Genomic DNA, 24,803 nt, shown 5'->3' on the forward strand with positions numbered 1-24,803 from the left:
TTAAGCATATTAAGAAATATAAATGAAATGACTTCACTAAAGATTGAATCCAGAATGGTAGACTTGTTTGACTTGTAACATGAAAAACCATTTTATATCTTCTCTTGCAGCTGGTTTCCTTGATGATTGAGGCTCTTGCTTGGTTCTTGATGCTGGTTATGATCAGTGTAGAAACTAAAATTTACATTCAGGAGTTGCGATGGTATGTACGCTTTGGAGTCATTTATCTTGTGGTAGGGGATGTTGTTATGCTTGGACACATTCTTTCTATGAAGGATATCTACAGTAGGTGAGTTGCTTTCAAATTCATTTATTAAATATTTCCTTGCCTGAAAGCATGATCTGCTTCTCACTTTAAGTCAGCATGATCATTTTTGCCTCTTCTTCCTAATGCAAGTTGGCGTAAGTGATATATGTTAACTGTGAGGTTTTTTTTTTTGTTCCTTTATTTGTTGAAGTTCTTCAAATCAGAATCTGATTGTGCTCTAATTTATAACTAGTAATGGTATTTAGAGCAGGTATATCAATGCGCTGAATCTGATTTAACTGAAATATTGCTGAGGCCCAGAGTACAGACACCGACAGTTACAAATAATTGATGATATTTTGATCTTTCATTTGTTTCTAAAATAAATTAACCATTTTTCCATTAGCATGCATATATCACACCTAGGAATTTCACTGCAGAACTTTGTCATTAAGTAAATATAAAGGACACATTTGAGTGGTTCAATTTAATCTTTTCTGCTTAATCCTTTTTCAGTATGTGAAATAAGGGATCTTTCCTTTTCACTTCCTTAAAAAGTTCAATAGTTGGATATTATTAAAAACCACATTTAATATTTTGAGGAGTATTTGGTACAACATGCTCCTAGAATTCATCACCAAGAATTTGCACTCTTCTAGACAAAAAATATGTTGGCAAAAGATTGTAGGTAGGTTGGATTTTGAAGGGGTGAATAAGTCTAACTAAAAATTAGTTATTTACTTATTACCAGATTGTTAGTCTATTGTGATTAATTCATAGTCCAATTAAAACCCAAAATTAATTATAATTAAAAGATCGAGCAAGATTAACCTCCTTAGGATTAAATATATCAAAGACATAGTTTGTGTCTTGTATTAGAAGCAAGTAAGAAGGGGGAAAAGAAAATGAAAAGAAAAGAAAAAGCTGTAAAAATCATGAGTAGCCTCACAAATTTATAGTTATAGGTCTGAATTCAAATGACTCTAGTACCTTCATAACTACACTAAAAGCATAGTAAATAAATCACTGATAATACATTCTCTTTATATTGATTGAATAGACCTAGATTTTTTTCTACATATCTCCAACTTGATCTTCTAATTTCTTCAACTTGTTCACCATAACTTCTCTGATGAAGTGATAGTCAACTTAAAATTTTTGGTTCTCATATGAAACATGGGATTATTAGTAATATGTGTGGTAGTTTGATTGTCACAGTGATTGATTTTCTGATAGGAAGTCATAGTTCTTGTAATAAGTTCTTAATCCACATAAGTTCGCAAGTAATGGGAGCCATAGCTCTGTATTCAGCTTTAGCACTTAACCTTGCTACCATACTCTATTTCTTACTTCTCCAAGTCACTACATTACCACAAACATGGGTACAATACCCAACAACAGATCTTCTGTCAGTGGAAGGGCATGATATCTTTCAACATAAATTTTTGTTGAATGATTTTTTTTATACACAATATCCATACCAATTGTGCCTTTTAAGAATTCAAGGATCCTGCATACTACTTCCTAATGAACATTCTCTGGAGCTTCCATGACTTGACTCATGACACTAACAACAAAAGAAATATTTGGTGTAGTGATAGTCAAATATATTAGCTTTCTAACTAAGCTTTTGTATCTCTTTCTATCACTAAACTTAGAACTGTCATTTACATCAAATATGATATTTTGCTCCGTAGTTATCTCTGCAGACTTGGTTCCTAGCACTCTAGTTTCAATTCCCTAGCCCAAATCATATTTCCATTATGACAACACTATTGCTTCCTTACTATGAGCTACTTCTATTCAAAGAAAGTAGCTTAAGAATCCAAGATCTTTGGTTTGAAAGTTCCCTTTTAAGTGGTTCTTTACTTATTCAATTTCTGAAGAATCATTTCTTGGAAGTTGGAATGACAATATTATCTATCTATACTATGAGTAGCACTATTCCAAACTCCCTTTTAAGAACAAATGCTGAGTGATCTTGTTGACATCAATAAAAGTCATATGTTGTCAATGCAATGCTGAACTTATGATACCATGCACAAGGAAATTACTTTAACCCAGAGGTTGCCTTTTTTAAATGACATACTTGTGCTCCAGACTTCTCCTGAGCAATGTACCTAGGTGGTTGTTCAATGTATACTCCCTCAGTTACATCACAGACTTGTAATGTGACAAGACATTTTTGACATCCAACTGATGGATTTTCCAATTGAAGTTGGTGGCTAAGTAAGGACACAAGTTCAATTAACACAATTTGAATTGAGATGAGCAGCTGGAGAAAAGGTCTCAAAGTAGTCTAACCCTTTAGTTCAAATGTAGCCTTTGGTAACAAGTCAGGCTTTGAGCCGCTCATCCTACTGTTGTTTTCCCAGCATGTGAAGTAGAAAAGAAGTCCTTTTCCCTGTCTGTGAAGTAGAAAAGAAGTCCCTTCTTTGACCGACTTATTGGCATCATAATTTGCTGACCTAGACTTATTAGCAAAAGACAGCCCATGTCTCTTCTACCCTGGGAAACGCACTTGAATGACCCCTCCACCCTCAGTTCCTAAATTCCTGTTAGGTCACTTACCCTAACCTAAACTGCTTGAAAACTCCCATGCTTGATATCTTTTATTTTAACAATCAGTTGCACAAGTCTGGTTATTAAATTGGTTATGCATGATTCTGAGTTTCATTATAGAAGTTATAACTGAATTTTCCAACATAATTTTCTAATTTAGAATCCTAAGAAGGTTGGTGCCATTATCTCCCATGGTTATGAATATTTGTTTACATTTAGAAACAAACATTATTGATATATCAAATAGCTAGTCCATTGCTAGAGAATGCTAACATAGAGCAATTACAATGAATGCCTTCAAGTTGTTTAATTTATTTTGTCCTGCATGAACCTCTTCAAAAATTATTTTTATGGCAATGTTAATTGCACCCTACCTTGATCACATTTAATCCACTTGAGCAACTCCTCGATTAGATTGGATGGCCCTGCTTTATGATCTACACGATTTCCAAACTTGAAAATGCATATGGCCTTTGCAGTGCTAAATTCTGGAGTAGTTCTTTTATAAGTTAGATGGGGAATATATGTTTACAATTGTTTTGATGAAAGAAAATATATATATATATATATATACCACACACACATACTGACAATTTTGTTTACTTGTTCAGATCAGTATTGTTTTTGCAAATCAGCTCGGTCTTCTTCCAGGTTGGTTGCACTTAAATAGAGCTTAATCATGTCAATGTTAGTGTTCTATTGCCTCTTGTTACAAAAGTCTTCCACTGGGCTATGCTACCATGTTATAGCTTTTAAGAATTTGGAACTATGGCTGGCAGTTTGCTGCAATGAGCTGAGAAAACCTCAGCTGAATGCCTTGATCGCAGCTTAGTCTTATCAAAATAAAATTTATTAAAATCCAATGTAAGAAATTAATGAAACCATGAGCCAAATAATCTGTGATTGTTGAATTATAAATTTATAATCATAAATTCTAAGACCTATGCAGGAAGGCACATATAAAGTGGCTTCCTCTTGCTATGTTGACACATATTGGGATGTATTGTGAAGTTTTCTGTGTAGGACAGTGAAATGTTGGCATCTTTGTCTGGTATACAGTATTGGAAATCAACAGTCCTAGTCCCTTTCTACAACCCAATCTGGCTTGTAGATCTATACCTGCTTGAAACGGCCTGACAAGCCTCCAGGCCTGGCTTGGTCCATGTTTTATACTGGACAGGGTATTGTTGTCTCTTTTTGTGAATTAACATAATCTGGCATCTTTGAGTTTGATTGTCTGCTATGAAACTGAGATTTTGGAGCAAAGGAGCCATCCTAGCTACTTTGTGGTTATCTGGCTGGAAAAGAATTTTAAGAGTCTTTCAGGACAAAAGCAGTGGCTGATTTATGGGATAGCATGTGCTTCCTTATGACACTTTTAGCATCATTTTGTCGGATTGGTGATCTCTCTGCTGCCATCAAAGAGGAGGATTGGATAGATTAGAGTGGATTCATCCAAATTTGTGGTTTTGGAGCTCAAGCCCCAATGGATTTTGGCAGGCCTTTTTTCAGATACAACATAGAATTGATTATCAGGGACTTCTCAAAACTAGCTGTTGCTGATTGTCTGTTGACAAGGAAATCCTAGCATTACTAGATGGCTGAGAGAGGCCATCATTTTAGGAGTCTCAGATTTGTTGATCAAAGGGGACTCAACAACAGTCCTCTCCAGCATGATTCAAGTAGGAGAGAATCTTGGAGATACAATCATTGGATATGGAGGATATCAAACCTATCTAGAGTAATGGAATACCATTTCTCTTGGTGGTCTGGAGCACCAAACCAAGAAGCTGATAGACTATAGCCAGTGGAGTAACTTCAACCCTTCTGAGCTTTGTTGTAACCATCTTTCTGTTGATGCTTCAGAACTATGTGTTGTACTAGGGGTTTGGGGCTTCTTGCTGCTTATTTCATTTCCCATCTTTTTGGTACTGTATATTGTGGAGGGACTTCACATCCGTGTTTGTACTTTAACATTTCTTTATCTTTAATACTTAGTTTCATTTCTTTTCAAATTGTTTTAAAGGAACTGAACTATGTGGAACTCAAAACTTGGCTTAGATTTTCACCTTTGATTTTATCTTCAAGTCATTCAAAAACACATAAATTAAATTTTGGTATGTATTTGTTGCTCTTATGTAGGCTTTTTTGGGAATTTCTCTTCTGGTTTATCTTCCTAATTTAAATACTTATGTGGATAACACCCTGATGCAAACTGAGCCTCTTGTCAATACCAAATATGAAGAACTTCCGGGTGGGGAACAAATTTGTCCTGAGAGGCATGCAAACATGTTTTCCAGTAAGTAATTATTCAGTTGACTGTCCTTCCTACCAAATTTTGTATTGGTTTCACTTATTGAATTATAAATCTAGAAATGAGAAATCTAAACTATGTGCTAACTAGACTAAGAATATCCTGGTACCATCAAACTAGCACTTATTCTATATATGCATGACTATCTTAATCTTTATTTGATCTATTTTACACATATGACATCTTTTTGAGAAGTTTATATGCATAGAAGATGGTGAATATAAGTTCTTTATTCTTATTTAGTTCACTTTCACACTATTGTTACTCGTAAGAAAAAGGATACATACATATATATATATATATATATATATATATATACAGGCACCTTTTTTCTATGTATTTGTGTTGAGGGAATTAGAGATGTCTAGGTGGGAAAGTAGAGGGTTTCCTCTCCTGAAGTTGCACAACTTGTACTAGGATGCATATCATTTGCTAGGGATTTAGCCTAAGTTGGGTTGGTTTGATATGTATTGTTAGTCTATCACTTAATAGTTTAAGCTTTTGGATCAAATTGATAGCTTAACATGGTATCAAGTCTTGGTTTCGGGAGGTCATGAGTTCAAACCACACCTCTTGTTTATTATGCCATTTATTGAGCTCCTACACAAGCCAAGGAATGCTGAACATAAGGCAGGGTATTAATGTCTTTAGTCCAAGTTGGCTTGGCTTGATATATATATTGGTGGCCCATTACATAATAGGCTTAGCTTTTGGGACAAATTGGTAGATAAGCATCATTCTTGCAGGATTTCTGATGATTAGGTAAAATAAATCTGTAATCATGAGCTGTTAACTGATATTTCAATGTATTGCCCCTCTATTAGGGATATTTTTTGGATGGGTGGCTCCACTCATGCAGCAAGGCTATAGAAAACCTCTCACAGAAAAGGATGTCTAGAAGCTAGATACATGGGATCAGACTGAAACACTAAATAGAAGGTTCAAATTGTGCTGCTTCTATTCCAGTTTCTTCTGCATGAAATCATATTTATTGATATTTTCAAACAAGTAAAATAGTTTTAACTTCTGTAGATTCCAAGCGTGTTGGGTTGAAGAATCTCAAAGGTCCAAACCATCGCTTCTAAGAGCATTAAATCATGCTCTAGGGGGAAGGTATAGACTGACTATGTTCTTTTTAAGCTTTTTTTCATTTCTTTGTATCTCAGTCAGTGTAAATTTTCAACAGAGACTTCTTGTATATCTAAACATGCCATGGTACATTCCATCTCATTTTATGTTTTTCTAAATATGTTCTATAGGTTCTGGTTGGGAGGGTTTTACAAGGTAATGTGTTCATCACCCTTATTTTTGCTGTTGGAAGTTAATTTCATCTAGAGTTGTGTGGTTCCTTCAGTTTTAAAAATAAGAACCACTTGCATGCATTTCTGGGGAGTTTTTTTTTTCTTTTGTTTTTTCATTACTGCTGGATCTCCTTTAGGAAATTTCCAGTTGATGAAACCAGGGTTGTACAGGAATGGCATTATTGTGATATGTACACTGGGGTTGTTTTATCATCTCTTCTAAGAACTGTCTTGGCCACTGTATGACCTGCTAGTTCATCATGTGGAATCATTCAAGTTTCACTTTTTGGCACTGGTTTACTTTCATTTCATCTAGAAAAGAAAAAATAAAATGATTGTGCTGGCTGATATCAAATGGTTCAAATAAGTTCAAATTCAGGCAATTGCATTCTATGTTATGTCACTTCCTCAAATATGCTACCAGTATCCATTTTATTAGTCTATGAAGAGAATATTCTTATCTCGTCTTCTAATAATATTGATATCACTGATTACTCCAGCTTAGTTTTTGGCAAATTAAATATTTCAATGTAGCATTTGCACAATATTTTCTCGTCATTGGCTCTTGCACTATTCCAATAACACAAAAAGTTACTGCTCTATTAGAATTTTACCATATACTAAATTATTTGGCATTTCTTTGATGAATTTTTTTATCTATTTTGTGGTTAGAATTTTAAGTTTTGAAGAAATGTCCAAAGGTATCTTCCCTTTTTTGTAATATACACAAAAATTTAGTTATATTTCAATATAAGTTGCACAATACTTATTTGTTGCGTTAGACATATTCTCTTGTTACAAATATTCCTTTACACTGTTTCAGTACCCATGTTTAGTTCATCCTCTCCCTATCTGTCTTTCTACAACCTGTGGTTTACATTTCCTCCTATCTTTCGGCTGAGTTAGTACAAAGGATGTAGATTTAGGGTTTGGGGGTAATTAGACAGCTGATTTAGTACAAATTTTGTAGATCTAGGCTTTGGGGGTTATTAGACAGCTGATTTAGTACAAATTACGTAGAGTTTAGGGTTTTGTGGAAGGAATAGTGATACAAACAAAGTGTTATAGAATGTTGGTGGCAGATTGCTGACCTCTCGTACAAAATGCAGCTGTAGAGGTGCTGGAAGATGCCATAAAGTTGACTCCTCAAACTTAAATCTTTTCATAACTGAACAATTCTTCTCTTAAAGAGGAATCTGGAAAAGTTTTCTTCTATTCTAAAATAAAAACTGATAACATTCCCCTCTCTGTTCCTCCATAGTCTCTTATTTCAACTGCCTAGTTATGTTTCCTAGAGCTTTTGTAATAATCTTTGCATTCCCTTGAATGATTTAATGCTTTTAAATCTTGATTGACTCTTTGACTCCTCAGTTTCTAACACCTAATTCCAAAAAGAAAACTTTAAAGGGCACATATGCTTCCATCATCCTCCACCAAATAAAGAAATTTTGTCTCCAAGTGAGTTGTCATATTTGCAGCTTGACACTTATCAACATCTATCTTCATAAACTCATCTTCATCTAACTAAGATTTTGGGCAATCTGGTTTCCCTACCCATTGGAAAAGATACCTAAAGTATGAACCTACTCTTGTATTAGATTTTTGTACACGGATTACCCTTTCAACAACATCAACTTTTTTATAGGGGGGTTTGGCCCTTTGCTCCTTCCGCATCATATGTTTCACTTGATAAATCTCCATGAAAGTATAAAGATCTTCCACAATAATATGGGATATATGTTTAAACCTTGTGAAGTGTCACCTCATAGGCATTTTCTCCAAACTTGTGCAATATTTTGCAAGGCCTATCTTTTTGCTCCTTAACTTACGATGAGTGCTATCAAGGAACCTTTCTTTTCGTAAGAACACTAGAGGTACTGAGTATTGAATGGGGGTAGTTGGAGTCAAGTTACCGGGTGTCGGGCCTAGTACCGAAGGCCGAATGGCATCGGGCTATTAGGATCAAATGTTGTAATATTCGGATAGTACTCGAGACATTTCATTTTGACCTAATGTTTTTAAAATCGGACTAGTCATTAAATCAGAAAAGTTAGCAATTCACGATTCAATAATCAGACCAATGGTTGAACCGTGGTCGAACTAATGACGTCATAAATATATAATTTTTATATTTTTAATTTTTAAAAATATAAAAATTACAATTTTAAACATATTTCATCATTTTATCATTAATATTGAGATTAAATTATGATAAGAATAACATGAATATTTATTAAGATTTTAGTATTTCTAATTTTATTAAATGTATTTAACTTATAATTATTCTTATAAAATAAGATTTTATTATTTAAATATTTTTAGATTTTAATAGTTATATATTTTATTATTTTCAAAATTATTAGTTGTTTTATTTATATTATTTTGATATTTATTATCTAATAATATTAGATAAATCATTAATCTTTATATTTATTTTTAAGTTATGGAATTATATTATATATATTCTAAAAGCTTTTAGATACAAAGACGTTGAGACATCATACTTCACATTGTGCACCCTTGGTTTTTTCCCGATAAAGACCCAGATTAAATCCTCATCGTTCCATGCCCTTTAAATGACTTTTAGCCCTTTTAAAAAAAGCCCCTTTGAATCCTATATTGGAAAATGAGTGATCCAAAAGTCCTAAACTACCTTATAAAAAGCCATTCAAGAGTACATTAGTTAACTCAATTCAAAGAGTTGTGAAAGGGCATCACTTTTGGCCTACTAATTCGGTGGGCTTTAAGAAAAAAGCTAAAAGTTTGTTGGACATTGGGCTTGTGAACAAGACATTCAAAAGTGGGCTTTTGAAAGAAAACAAAAAAGTTGAGTTGAACCGACCAAGCTAGCTCACCTATCTAGCAGTTAAACCACCAAATTGACTGGTTCAATGTTGGTTCAACTTTATTTTGGCCTAATTAGACCAAACTGAATCAAGGTTCAGTCGATGATCTGATCGGTTGAATCGGCCGGTCCAGTCTGATTTTTAAAACATTGTTTGGACTAACCGACCATAAATTTAGGACCTGCATCTAGCCACCTATGTCTGCTTGCCTCCCTAGGAATTATCAATAGCGGATAGGTTGGATCTAAGTGTTCACATCGCTTGGCACATTGAATAACCTTAGTCGAGAACATGCTAAGTGGTAGCACATAGGAATCTAGTAAGGGTCAATTAGGCCACTTATGGATTCACAAGGTCGGAATCCCAAGAGCTTTCTTCAAACACATATGAGGAACAGAGCCCGAGGTAGAATTTGTCCTGTCCCATCAATAGAAAACCCTTCTACTGGTCTACCACACGACACCTAACATGGATTAGACCGACCGATGATAAACTCGATGTGATCCCCAATGCTTGACCCTTCGACTTACCGTTTCCCAAAGTGGAGGTTGACTCCCTTTATTATTCAAAATCTAGCAAGGAAAAACTATATAAATGGTACTAGCATTGAGGAAAATGGGCTAGAGAAGAAAGAGAGAGAGAGAGAGAGAGAGAGAGAGAGAGAGAGAAAAGGGACTACAAGAAGGATCCAATAGGCTTCCAATCACTCATCCCGTCTGCTCCCCTAGCAGGCTCCCTGTGGCCACCGTTCGATTCAAGATTTGACAACTTATACTCGCTAACCCTCGAAGGGTCGCATGACAACAATTGGCCTCGTTTGTGGGAAGTATCAAAAGCCAGAAGCTGACTATGGTGACTGCTCGAGCACCCAACCATGTTGATGATGGACACACTCCCGTAACTTTTGAAGAACAATCTCTAGCTAGCTCCACAACAAGTGCTCAAGTTTGAATTGACTGAATGTAAGATGCGGTTAGATGGGTTGAGAAGAACCACTAACTTGCTTAGACAAGAAAATGAGATCATGGTGGCACAACTTAGTGCAGTGGTACTGACACACTCAGCTAACTAGGAGATACGACAAAGGCTGGTAAAGAAGCATTATTTGGGCTTGCCAAATGTACCATGCTAGCCGAGGACTAGGGCCCCCGCCTCTAGCGGTGAAATTGTGAAGTTGTGGGATACCAAGGAAACCCCACACTCATTGTGGGGAAGCATGCAAACTAAGTGAAGCCACCAACCAAGGTTGTCCAAGAAAAAGCCAAGCAATACTGACTGGAAGAGCCAACCCAAGCCCGGGTATTCCCTGCACCATTTTAGCATGACAATCCCGGACGGGCAACCCTTAGGATTGCTTCTTGAATACTTGATGACATGTTCAAGAAGCCTTTGAGTAATAAAAGAGGTAATATTTCTTTCTCTATTATTCACTCTGATGTTTGGGGAACCCTTTTGGATTCATTGTTTATCTAGTACTAAGTGGTTTGTAAGTTTTGTGGATGATTGCAGTAGGACAACGTGGATTTATCTCTTGAAAGAAAAAGCTGGGATAATAAATATACTCAAGCTATCTTACAAAATGATTCAAACAGAATTTTCAAGTTTGTGCACACATAAAGGTGATTAGATCTAAAAATAGGGGAGAATACTTCCACTAAAAATTTAGAGATTTTTTTGCACAAAATGGCATTGTTCACCAATCTAGTTGTGTTGGAACACTTGAAGAGAACAAAGTGGTAGAAATAAAAAATTGACACTTACTTGAGGTGGCTTTAATGTCTACAAGAAATGTCCCTAAAATTTTTTGTGGTGATGCTAACCCCCAACTGCTTACTTGATATATCCTAAAAAACTCTTAACTTTGATGAGTCATTTCTCCCACATTCTAGATCTTGGTTTTCTTTCTCCCAAAGTCTTTGGTTGTAGTGTATATGTTCATGTTCCTAGCAATTCCAATCAAAAAAATGTTCCTAGCAAGGATAGATATAAACTTCATTCTAAAGCTACCAGATGCATTTTCCTAGGATACCCACCTACAGGAAAAAGGATATAAATGTTTGGATCCTCCATCTAGGAAGAAATTTGTTACTATGAATGTGGTTTTTTTTTAAAACCAGTCATACTATCAGAAAACTGCTCTTTAGGAGGAGAAAACACAAGATGAAGATCAGTCACTATCATTTTTTATTCTATTAGCTATGCCTACTTGGGAAAATGAAAGAAATGAGGAGAATCAAACAATCTAAGGAGGAAAAGATGCTGAAAAAGATGTTGAACTACTTTTTTACTCCAAAAAACCTCAGGAATCTAGATTGGTACAAGATTTCATTATCCCTATGCATGACCCATCATCCACTTAAGAAGAAGATGCAACTTCCAACTCTAATCCTTCAAATTCTACACTCTATCCTTCTAACTCCACTCTTATTTTTAATGTCAACAAAGACATTCCTATAGCAACCTGAAAGGGTGTAACGAGTTGTAACAAGCATCCTTTGTCCAATTTTATGTCTTATGATAAGATAAATAACAAATACAAAGCCTTTACAAATCAATTAGCTACAAATTCAATCTTGAAGAATGTGGAGGAAGCTCTTCCGGATCCTAAATGGAAACGAGCAATAAATAAAGAAATGAAGGCACTAAACAAGAATCAAATTTGATAGATTTCTAATTTTCCTAAAGGGAAATGTTTAGTTGGATATAAGTGGCTGTCCACCATCAAGTATAGGGCAGATGACACCATAGAAAGGTATAAGGCATGCTTAGTAACTAAGGGATGCCCATAGACTTTTAGAATTGATTCTGGAAAAACGTTTGCTCCAATGGCAAGGATGAATTCCATTCGAATCCTACTATCTTTAGCAACAAATCATGACTGGCTACTCTAACAATTCAAAGTGAAGAACGCATTTCTACATGACAACTTAGAAAAAGTCTTAATGGATTCTCCACCTGGTTTTGAAGACCAATTCAATAAGGGAAAGTACATCTACTTAAAAAAAGGTTGTATGGGTAAAAAAAATCTCTAAGTGCATGGTTGGGAGATTTACTCAATCTCTTCTCAAGTTTGGTTACCGGCGAAGTCAAAGTGACAATATTCATTAAGCAGTCTTTGAAGAAAAGATTAATCATATTTATTGTCTATGTTGATGATATTAGTGTGACAAGTGATGACTTTGAAGATATTTATTAATTGAAGAGCAAGTTGGCTAAGGAATTTGAAACTAAAGATCTGAGAAATCTTAGGTATTTTCTTGGCATTGAAGTAGCTAGATCAAATAATGGGATCTACATCTCTTAAAGGAAATGCAGGAAAGCTTAGAATTGAAGGAGTGTTTAGGAATCATTATGGTTTAGTGTTGAGCGCTTTTTCTACACTGGTGGAAGAGTGGTATAGCTATTGAGGTAGAGATACCAGATTTCTTAGAGGGTTTTCAACAAGCCAAATCTTTAGGCCTTTCAAATATGTGAGTTGAGGGTGACTATTTTTTTCATTTCTTTGGTTTTACAAGAACAAAAGAGATTCAATGAAATATGGTAGGTGGATCCATCAGATTATTAATGTTGCTATGCGCTTGAGATAATTTTTAGGGCTCCTTGATGTTCCTTTTCTTAGGTTCTGTGTTTAGCTAGCTAAGTAGTGGATTAGTTTGGCCATGTGTTAGGTTAAGTTGTTGGTTTCCTATGTAAGAGACTTTTTAAACCCTCCTCCCCCCTCCCATTCACTTTTCTTCTTCAGCTTGAGTTGTGCAACACAGTTCTGGATTCTATTTTCCCCTCCTTTACACTAACTAAATTCAATGTAATATATATATATATATAAACTCTTATCATTTTATGGAACTAATTGAACTTTCTTTCACTTCTTGCAGATTGGTGAAGATCTTTGTGAGTTTGTGGGGCCAATTTTGTTGAGCTATCTCTTACAGGTTAGTTGCTTTTTTGTCAAGGTGTCACTATGTTGTCTATGACTAAACTATAAATAGCTTACTGTGCTCATAAACATGGTTATCTGTTAGTCCCTTTCATGAGCTAAAAGGTGTGGTTTTCTAACTCTGCAGCATTGAGCAATTTTCATGATTGTTCAATCTAATCCAAAATCTCATATAGGCTTACATTTTAAGTATTTTTTTTTTTCATTTTTATAAATCCCTCCTTGTAGATATTTTTAGGTAAACATATGTGCATTTGCATGTGCAAACACATTGTATTGATATAAGTAATCACATTATGTTGATATAAGTACTTAACTCATAGGTTGACCACCTTAATCTTAACACATATTGACCAAATACGCTAAACACAAAATTGGGAAGGTGCTGTTTCCAGTCTGCCAGGATGAGGAAGCAATCCAATCTGGACAACCAAGGAACATCTCTGACCGCTATGCCAAAGTAAAGGAACCTTGGTGCTTCAGTAACATTTTGTTTTTCCTGATTAAAACAGGATACAATCTATTCCTTTCTACACCAAATTTACATCCAGCAGGAAATTACTTTATTTTCGAATCAAGATACTGTTGAAATTACAATATTTAAAAACTAAAAACAACTATTAGAGGTTAAAATAATTTTAATTGGTTGAATTGATTCTCCTATTATTTCTTAAATGTGGAAGTTCTTGATGTTATAGGCCTCTTTTCAAGGATATGCTGAAATGATAAAGCTTTCTCATGTTTACCCAATGGTTTTGATAATACAAAAATATAATGAATTAACATCAATTGGAATGATTTTCTTCTCTTAAGGAAATTTTGTTATAGGTAGTGAATATATTATGAGACTTATGACTTGTAGTTTGACCATAGAAGTTTGTTGTTGTTTTATATGGCATGCAGTCACTGCAACAAGGTGATCCAGCATGGATTGGTTGTATCTATGCCTTCTCAATTTTTCTTGGGGTGGTATGACTCCTTATCCTATCTTTTTTTTTTTTTTTCAGGCTTGCTTATTGAAGAATTTCTGAACTCCTTTATTGATATTAATCGGTACACACCATACACATATATATACACAAATGACTGAATAAGAAAAAATCAATCTAGCTTAATTCTCTCCTAAAATTAGGAAACTAAATCATAAGGAAATATCCTAAATGATCTCTCCTTTTTTATTCCTAAATTAAAGTCCTAACTTTGGCATTATTTCAACACTCCCCCTCAAGCTGGAGAATATATATCATATAATCCCAGCTTGCAAGTTAAGTCTTCGAAGTTAGGCCTAGGTAAAGCTTTGGTGAGGATGTCTGCGGTTTGGTGCTTGGTAGGAACATAGTTTAATTTCACCGTCTCACTAGTCACCTTCTCTGTGATAAAGTGTCTGTCAATCTCAACATGCTTGGTCCTGTCATGATGCACGGGGTTCTTTGCTATGCTTATAGCTGCCTGATTATCACACATCATCAGAATTGGAGATGAACTTGTTTGTCCCAGTTCACTCAGAACCCTTTTTATCCAAATCCCTTCACAGATTCCCTGTGCAAGAGCTCTGTACTCAGCTTCTGCACTACTTCTGGCTACAACTGATTGCTTCTTACTCCTCCAGGTAACAAGATTTCCCCAGACAAAAGAACAATATCCGGAAGTGGACCGCCTGTCAATGATGTTTCCTGCCCAATCCGCATTTGAGTATACTTCAGTGTCACGGTTCTCTGTCTTTCTGAAGAATAGACCTTTCCCTGGTGTCATTTTTAAATATCTAAGAATCCTGTAGACTGCTTCCATGTGTTCCTCAGTGGGGCTGTGCATGAATTGACTTACAGCACTCACTGCAAAGCCAATATCTGGCCGAGTGTGTGAGAGATAAATCAAGCGCCCGACAAGCCGCTGATATCTCCCCCTGTCTACCGGTGTACTTTCTTTCTCGATACCAAGTTTCTTCTGACTATCCATAGGAGTATCAATTGGTTTGCATCCAAGCATACCGGTCTCCTTAAGAAGATCGAGTATGTATTTTCTTTGAGAGACTACGATTCCCTTCCTTGATCTAGCCACTTCCATACCAAGGAAATATTTCAAATTTCCAAGGTCTTTAACTTCAAAATCTTCTGACAAATACTTCTTCAAATTCTGTAACTCCCCCATATCATTTCCAGATAGAATAATATCATCGACATAAACTATCAATATGGCCAATTTCCCGGCATGAGACTTCTTGACAAATAGAGTATGATCAGCCTGACCTTGTTTGTAGCCCAGCTTCAGGACTGCTTTTGTGAATCTATCAAACCAGGCTCGAGGAGATTGTTTAAGGCCGTACAATGATTTTTGGAGTTTGCAAACCTGATTCTTTGCCATACTTTCTTCGAAACCAGGTGGTATTTCCATGTAGACTTCCTCTTCTAGGTCCCCATTTAGAAACGCATTTTTTATGTCCAGTTGTTGCAAGCACCAATCTTGATTGACAGCCAATGAGAGAAGGATCTTGATAGTGTTCAGTTTTGCAACAGGAGCAAAAGTCTCCTGATAGTCTATCCCATAGGATTGTGTAAACCCTCTAGCTACCAAACGAGCCTTGAATCTTTCGACTGATCCATCTGCTTTGTATTTTATGGTGAAAATCCACTTGCACCCCACAGGCCTCTTCCCAACCGGCAAATCTGTGATAGTCCACGTCCCATTCTTCTCAAGTGCATCAATCTCATCTTGTACTGCCTTCTTCCATTCTGAAATTTTTAATGCCTCTTGTATTGTGTTGGGAACCTGAGTATCATCAAGAGAAGTAGCAAATGCTCTGTAAGATGGTGATAACCCTTCATACGTAACATAATTCCCAATTGGATGATCTGTACATCTCCTAACACCCTTTCTCAATGCAATTGGCAAAGTAGAATCATCAATGCTGGGAATTAACACCTCTCCAGCCCTATCCTCACCTATGTTCTCTTCAGGAAGACTTGAATTGGAGTCAATATATTGGCCACATGTTGACTGTGATCCGTGCTCTAATTCCTGTCTTTTCCTCCTCCTGATGTAAACTTGTAAGTTCTCATTAGCAAGTTGTGGGGCTATAGGTTGAATAGGCATGGGAGACTGGATGGTCACGGGAGAAGGAACATTTGTGTGCTGGGCTGGCTGAACTGATGGCAGCATGGGTGTGGACAACTCAGTGGGCGCGAATTGAGAAGGATTTGGTGACTCTGAGTGAAAAGAAGGTACACCCTCAAGAAAAGACTCTCAAACTTGATGTTCATTCATGCTCTCCCCCTGAACATGAGATTTGGGATAGAAGAAGACATGTTCAAAGAAAGAGACGTCCATGGTGGTGTAAAATCTTTTGTTGGTTGGAGAATAGCATTTGTACCCTTTTTGGGTTGGAGAATACCCTAGAAAAATGCACTTATTTGCTCGAGGAGCAAATTTGCTACGATTTTGAGGATACACATGAACGAATGCCGTATAACCAAATACTTTGAGTGGTAAATCAGAAGAGGCGGCATGGGTGTGAGGAAACTGTTTTAAGAAAAGTTGACGTGGGGATTGAAAGGTAAGCACTCTGGATGGCATATGGTTAATCAAATAGGTAGCTGTGAGAATAGCTTCCCCCCAGAAATAGTTTGGAACATTAGAAGAAAACATAAGGCACCGGGCAACCTCCAAGAGATGTCTATTCTTGCGTTCGGCCACCCCATTTTGTTGTGGGGTGTCAACGCAAGAACTTATGTGGATAATGCCATGATCTTGAAGATAAGTACTGAGACTACTAGTAAAGTATTCCTTTGCATTATCTGACTTGAGGACTTGTATTTTGGAATTGAATTGATTTTGAACCATAAGATTGAAGGTTTGAAAAATGTGCCCGACCTCTGACTTTTCTTTCATAAGGAAAACCCATGTTACCCGAGTATGATCATCAACGAATGTCACAAACCATCGAGTGCCAGAAATATTTTTTATCCGGGAGGGACCCCACACATCACTATGTACTAGAGAGAAAACAGTTGAAGGTTTGTATGGGATTTGAGGATATACTGTTCGAGTATGCTTTGCAAACTGACAAATTTCACAGTGATAAGATGCTGGATTTTTATTGATAAATAATCTGGGAAACAATTTTGCAAGGTAAACAAAGCTAGGATGACCAAGGCGATAGTGTAATATTATAATCTCACTATCTTTATTGACCTTAGAATTTGACACAGAATTGAAAGACTCTGACATACTCTGAGACTGTACGCAACTTGCTTGAGAGACTTGGTTTGAGAATTGGCCACATGAAAGGAGGTAGAGCCCGGAACACAGTTCAGCACTGCCAATCATCTTCCCCGATTTCAAGTCCTGAAAAACACACAAGTTTGGATAGAATTTAGTAACACATTGGAGATCATGAGCCAATTTGCTAATGGATAAAAGATTACAATCCAAGTTTGGAACATGGAGGACAGAGTCAAGATATAAGTCTTTAGTAAGTTTTATAGAACCTGTCCCGACAATTTTTGACTTTGAACCATCAGCAATATGGACGGATGAATGACCATTACTTGGCTTGTAATTTTGAAGAATGGCAGCATCTCCTGTCATGTGATCAGAAGCACCTGTGTCTACTATCCACGGCCTCATTCCTCCTCGATTAGCAGTGAAGGCTACACCGGTAGTACTGCCACTGCCAACTTGGCTTAATAATTTCTGTAGCATCTCCATCTGCTCTTTGTTGAATGGACTCGGCTCGGGAACAGATGTGCTCTCAGAGTTGGCAGCCACGTGTGCTCTGCCATCTCTGTCAAACCGTGGCTTTGGTTTCCAATCAGCAGGTTTGCCATGAAGCTTCCAGCAAGTCTCCTTATAATGGCCTGGTTTCTTACAATAATCACACCAAGGCCTATCCCATTTCTGACGATCTCCACCACTACTATTAAATGACCGAGCAACAAGGGCAGAGGCATCCAATGTTGGGGCAGATTGCTCTTTTGATCCCATCATCACTTTCTTTCTACTTTCTTCACGCCTAACCTCTGAAAAAACCTCCCTGAGACTTGGCAGGGGTTTAATGCCCATGATTCGGCTTCTAACATCATCCAATTCCCTGTTTAGTCCTAGGAAGAACTTGAACAGTCTCTTTTGTTCCACAATTTGCCTGTATGTTGCTGCATCATCCGAACATTTCCATGAGTGAGTCTCAAATAAGTCAAGTTGCTGCCAATACCTTGTGACTGTGTTGTAATACTGAGTAACTGACTGCTCTCCTTGGCGGAAGTCATGTAGAGCTGATTCAACCTGAAACAGTTCTGAAGTATTTTCAGAACTTGAGTAAGTTTCTTTGGCTGCATCCCATATGTCCTTTGCAGTCCCAAACAGCAAGAAATTTTCGCCTATGTCATTGTTCATGGAATTGATAAGCCATGACATGATCATGCTGTTTTCAATCTTTCACTTCCTGAAACCCGGTTCTGTAGTTTCTGGCATGACTGCTTCTCCAGTGAGGTACTCATCCTTTCCTTTACCGCAAATGAATAGCAACACAGATTGTGACCACTGTAAATAGTTATGGCCATTTAATTTGTGTCCTGTGATGAGAATAGGAGAGGAATCATTGCCACCAAGGTTTGGAATTTCAGATCTGCCCCCTGATTCTGGTGACGTGACGCTGGATACTTGTGATGATGCCATTCCGTATTTTGTCATGGACCGGAAAGGTAGAAGAACACTTTTCAAGGCACGTGTAGGGACTGGAGTTGAGAAAAAATAGCCGGAGGACGCCGGAAAATCTGATCAGAGGGCCCGCGGAAGCAAAAGAACCCCAAAAGAGGCACGTGCAGGGCTCGGATTGCACAAACAGGTAGGAAAGGTGGCTGGTCGGCGTCAGGCGAGCCTGGAGGAGGAAGCGCGTCGCCGGAAAGTGGCTCACGCGCCGGAGCGTGAGATGCAGTCGTCGGCCGGAAAAACGCGCGTGGGCGGCGCGTGGATGGGTTTTTGGTTCCGGTGCTTTGGGACAAATTGGAGATCTCCTCCAGGCGCTCCTTGCGGTGTAGAAAAAAACCGTCGCCGGAAAGTTCGCCGGAAAAATTCGCCAGAAAAATTCGCTGGAAAAATTCGCCGGAAAAGTTGCCGGCGGTGAGTGTTTTCTGACGACGATTCGACTGTCCGGAAAGCGTTTTCTCCCTTGGCTCTGAGAACAGGGACTGATGACCGGAATGAGAGAGAGAGAGAGAGAGAGAGAGAGATGATCGGATTGAGATATGGCCAGAGAGATTTGGCCGGAATGAGTGATGGCCTGAATAAGAGGTGGCCAGAAGGGATTAGGGTTTCAGAAAACTGGCTCTGATACCATGAAGAATTTCTGAACTCCTTTATTGATATTAATCGGTACACACCATACACATATATATACACAAATGACTGAATAAGAAAAAATCAATCTAGCTTAATTCTCTCCTAAAATTAGGAAACTAAATCATAAGGAAATATCCTAAATGATCTCTCCTTTTTTATTCCTAAATTAAAGTCCTAACTTTGGCATTATTTCAACACTTATACTAAAAATAGTGTAACATATCCTGTTTCTCATTTCTTTTGGTTGTGTCAAAAGTAATTATTTAAATCATGTAGTTTCCACCATGTTTCCAATTTGAGGAGGCAGACTGAGGAGTATTGATTCTATCTTAAACTCCTAAAAAAGTGCACTTTGGGACAACAATCTTCAGGAATAGCAAAGTGGAAATGTCACTTTCAGTTTAAAGGATTTTCTATTTTCCATCACATCTCTGTTTTGCTAATTTGAATATATTTAAGTACATACTTTACTAGCTTACATCTAGGGGACATCATTTTTTCCTTGAGACTATCTAGTTTTATTTTTGTTGTTATTTTTATTTTGATGGAAGAAAGTGTTACACATGTTACAATGAATGGTTATACTCGAACATGTGTTATGATGAATATGGTTATATTGGAAGAATATCATTTTTTTGATCAGAAACGAAGAGAAATATATTTATAGAAGGAAAGATACAGGAGAAAGAAAAGAAAAAAGAAACAAAAGAAACCACTAGAAGGATGAGAGGTCCTTCCTGCACAAACTGAACAACAGAAAAAACACCCAACATTAGCTAAAAACAAAGAGAAACCCCCACAAACTCAAACTTTTGAAGCGCAAACCTCACTCCAGTTGAGTTATAATACATTTAGAGGAACTCCTCTAAAAGCTGTAGAACAAGAAGCCCAAAGAGAGGAATAGAACAAAATCAAATCCCATAACGTCTCTTCCGATCTCCCCTTATCCTCAAAAATCCTATTGTTTCGCTCTTGCCACACTATCCAAACCAAAGTAAGGCAAACAACTTGCCAAAGAGTCTTGCCTCTTAAAGAGTTCCCCAAGCCTTTAAAAGCAATAACCAACATGTCCTCAAAACTCCTTGGAGGGACCCAATCCAACCCAGCTAGCTTGAACAACTTGTTCCAGAGTCCAATGGTAACAGGACAATGAAGAAAAAGGTGATCAATCGACTCTCCATTTCCTTTGCAAAGAATGCACCATTGAGGACAAAGGGACTTGTAGGGTCTTCTCAATTGCAACTTATCATTGGTGTTCACCTTCCCATGAGCTACTATCCAAGTGAGGGCCTTAACCTTTGAAGGGACTTTTGAACTCCACAAAAACTTGGCCGGAAGGAACAAAACAGGATTAGAGACTTTTGACAAGGCCAAGAAAAAAGATTTCACTGAAAACAAGTCTGATGAAGACAAAGACCACGCTCTAGAATCTGCCAAAGAAGGAGAGAAACACACTGAACTAAGGGAGGACATTAATCTCTGAAGGAGATCAATTTCTGAATCGGTAAGATTGCGATGAAAATTTAAATTCCAAACCAATGGAAAGGAATTGCCAAGGACATTTGAAACAGTGAGGTTTTTCACAGAAATAACTCTATAAAGATCAGCAAATTGTGAGCACAAAGATTGGTTACCCCACCAAAGATCTTCCCAAAAGCGAATTCTCTCCCCATTGCTCACCACTAGGCGAACAAAAGGGGAAAATTCCTGGAAAACTTGAGCAATAGCCTTCCAAGGACATCTGTGTGACCATCTAACCACCATGTTGGCGTCCCATCCATTAGGATGTGTCCCATATATACTCACTATAACCTTATGCCAAAGACCACTCCTTTCTCTAGGGAACCTCCAAAGTCATTTCCCTAAGAGAGCAATATTTCTCAAAGAAATCTTCCCAAAACCCAAACCTCCCAACTCCTTTGGTCTGCTAACAACCTCCCATCTGACAAGATGATCTTTCTTCCCTTCCCCTGCCCCAGACCATAGAAAATTCCTTTGCATCTTCTCAATCTTTGAAGCAATTAAAGCTGGGATTTTAAAGAGGGAGAGGAAGTAACTAGGGATGTGAGACAAACAAGACTGAATTAACGTAATCCTCCCTCCCAAAGACAAATAGGCCTTTTTCCAACCATCCAATCTTCTCGAAATTTTCTCAACTACCGGGTCCCAAAAGCCTATTGTCTTTGGGTTCCCTCCCAAAGGAAGACCTAAATAAGATAAAGGCCACTCAGACACTCTACAATAAAAAACCGAGGCCAGACTAGACAATAGCTCCTGCCTAGTGTTAATACCTGAAATGGTGCTTTTCTCTAAGTTGATTTTTAAACCAGAAACTTGCCCGAAAACCAAAAGGATAATCTTGAGGTTTTGAAGATGTTCCAGAGAGGCTTTAGAGAAAAAGATAGTGTCATCTGCAAACTGTAACAAAGACACTCTTGTCCTATCCCTCCCCACAGAAAAACCTTCAGTAAGCCCAGTTTCCTCTGCTCTGAACAACATTCTACTTAGAACATCTGCCACTAACATAAAAAGGAAAGGAGAGAGAGGGTCTCCTTGTCTCAAACCTCTAGAAGCCTTAACCCAACCCTTTGCATTCCCATTCACTAGGATAGCAAAACTAGAAGAAGACAAACAACCCCTTATCCACGATCTCCATTTCTGGCTGAACCCCTTCCTTTGAAGCACATGATCTAAGAAGCCCCAATCCACATGATCATAGGCCTTCTTAAAATCGATTTTGAAAACAATTCCTTCCTTCCTTGACCTTTTTTTCTCATCCACCACTTCATTGGCTATCAACACAGCATCTAGAATGTGTCTCCCTTCAACAAAGGCTCCTTGAGAACCAGAGATTGTTTCATGAAGAACTTTGCGTAAACGCCCTAATAAGACCTTAGCAATTATCTTATACAAACTTGTAACCAAGCTAATAGGTCTATAATCTGAGATTTTAAAAGATTGACTTTTCTTAGGCACCAAAGCAATGAAGGTCGCATTTGTACTTTGGTTTATTACCCCATTGGTGTGGAACTCAAGAAACACCCTCATAAGATCCTCTTTTATCACATCCCAACACTCTTGATAAACTGCAATAGTAAAACCATCAGGACCAGGGGCCTTTTCCTTATTCAATTGGAAAACTGCCATGCAAACCTCCTCTTCAGTAAAAGGCCTATCCAGCCAAACTCCACTCTCTCCAGAAATAGGGACCTAGTCAATTCCTTCAACCCTCCAAGACTCACCTACAGGTTTGGAATAAAGATTCCCAAAGAAATTAACAATCTCCTCAGAAATAACCTCAATGCTGTTTAAATTCTCCCCCCTCTCAGAAATCAGAGACTTAATGAACTTCCTACTTCTCCTACCTGTGGCCACTCTATGAAAGAATTTAGAGTTACAATCCCCTTCTTTAATCCACTTAACCCTAGATTTTTGTCTCCATTGAACCTCTTCCTTTAATAACACATCCTCTAACTCCCTTCTTCTTCAGGTCCTTTCTAACACCAAATCAAGATTCAAATTCCCTTCTTGTTCAATTAGATCAATTCTACTTAAGTCCGTAAGAATGAGCTTTTTTCTCTCTTTTAAATCACCAAAGGCCATTATATTCCACTCTTTCAACTTTGACTTAACAAACTTTAATTTCCTCATAAACTTATGACCTTCCCACCCTTCACCCGTACACTCTTGCCACCAAACTCTAAACTTCTCCTTAAACTCAGGATGGAGCAACCACATATTCTCAAACCTAAAAGGAGTCGGACCCCACTTCAAAGGATTAGTTTCCAAACAAATAGGGCTATGGTCAGAGGTCCATCTAGGAAGCGCCTCTTGAAAACTTTGAGAGAAAAAGGTATCCCACTCAGAAGAAAACAAGAACCTATCCAATCTCTTACAAATAGGATCAGCTTGCATGTTTGACCATGTAAAAGCCGCATTCCTTAGAGGGGGGTCAAGCAAGCCACTCTCCCTTATAAACTCATCAAAACACCTCATGTTAAAAGTTAATCTGGTCTCACCCAATTTCTCAGATATCCTCCTAATAACATTAAAATCCCCTCCTACACACCACCTTGGGAAGGTTAGACCATATAGGTCTTGAAGCTCCAACCAAAAGTCCTTCCTCCACAACAGATTAATCGGTCCATACACTGAAGTTAACCAAAAAGATCCTCCCTCACCAGAGTTAAACTTCACAGTTACAGAAAAGGATCCTAACACCTTCTCTGTACACTCGAACTTACTAGAATCCCACAAAATTACAATCCCCCCTGACGCCCCACAGGTTGGAAGAGCAGCCCACTCCAATCTCTTGCCTTTCCAAACACTGCTCACAAACCTCCGGTCCCAAGTTTCCCTCTTTGTTTCCTGAAGCATCACAATATCTGGATTTTGAGTACTTAAAAACCTTCTGACAATCCTCCTTTTCTTCTTGGATCCTAATCCTCTCGTATTCTAGCTTAAAATCTTCATATAAACCAAAAACAACCCAGCACAACCAGCACCCAAACCTAATCCTCTCCTCGGTTTCCAGAAGCATTTTTCCTCTTCCTTCTGAAATAAACCTTGTCCGCAAAAGAATTACTCTGGTTTTCTTCTTTCGCACCTTTTCCATTTTCTCTGACAATTCTGATCCTCAAACTCTCCAAAACCGACTGAACCTTGACCATTTTTCCAGGCGTGAGTCCCTCAACCTGAAAACCTTCCAACGGGAGGATGAGAGGTTCTGGGTTTGGGGATGGAGCCTTCCCTGAGACACAAAGCTTCTCTGGGCTACTTAGAGAATCCTTAAATAAAGGCCAGTCTTCAGAATTTCGGTTAGAGGTTTCTAGGGCAAACGCCACTCCTTCAGAACGGGACATGCCAACAGGACGACTGGGCTCAACAACAGCAAATTTCGGAAAGGGACTACGTTGAGAGACAAGGCTTGACTCCAACGGAATCGGAGAAAAAGCCTGACATCGAGAAGGAAGAACCGAAGAAACAGAGGAGTCGAAAAAAGTATTTGGATTAAAAGCCCCAACCAAAGGAAGATCTTTCTCAGAGAGAGCTAAGGAAGGAGGACGTACCTTTTTTACCCAGTTGCAAGGCGAGATCCCTTCGTCTCCCTCTGTCCCCCCGGTGAAGTGTCGGGATTTTTCTGAAACATGAGAAAAGGCGCCCTTTTTGAAGACTGATCTGCCCCAAACAAAGCCTCAATTTGCTTCCGGTGCGCCATCCCCATCTAGGTTGCGCTTTGGGGCAAGAGACGTCACCTTTAGGC

General features: G+C 37.9%; 1 pseudogene; it reads left to right on the forward strand.

Moving 5' to 3' along the window:
- Nucleotides 1-24,803, forward strand: part of LOC100254981 (ABC transporter C family member 12-like) — a 132,640-nt pseudogene that overhangs the window by 2,245 nt on the left and 105,592 nt on the right.

Source organism: Vitis vinifera, chromosome 10, assembly GCF_030704535.1.
Source record: "Vitis vinifera cultivar Pinot Noir 40024 chromosome 10, ASM3070453v1".
In the NCBI taxonomy this organism is placed as follows: Eukaryota; Viridiplantae; Streptophyta; class Magnoliopsida; order Vitales; family Vitaceae; genus Vitis; species Vitis vinifera.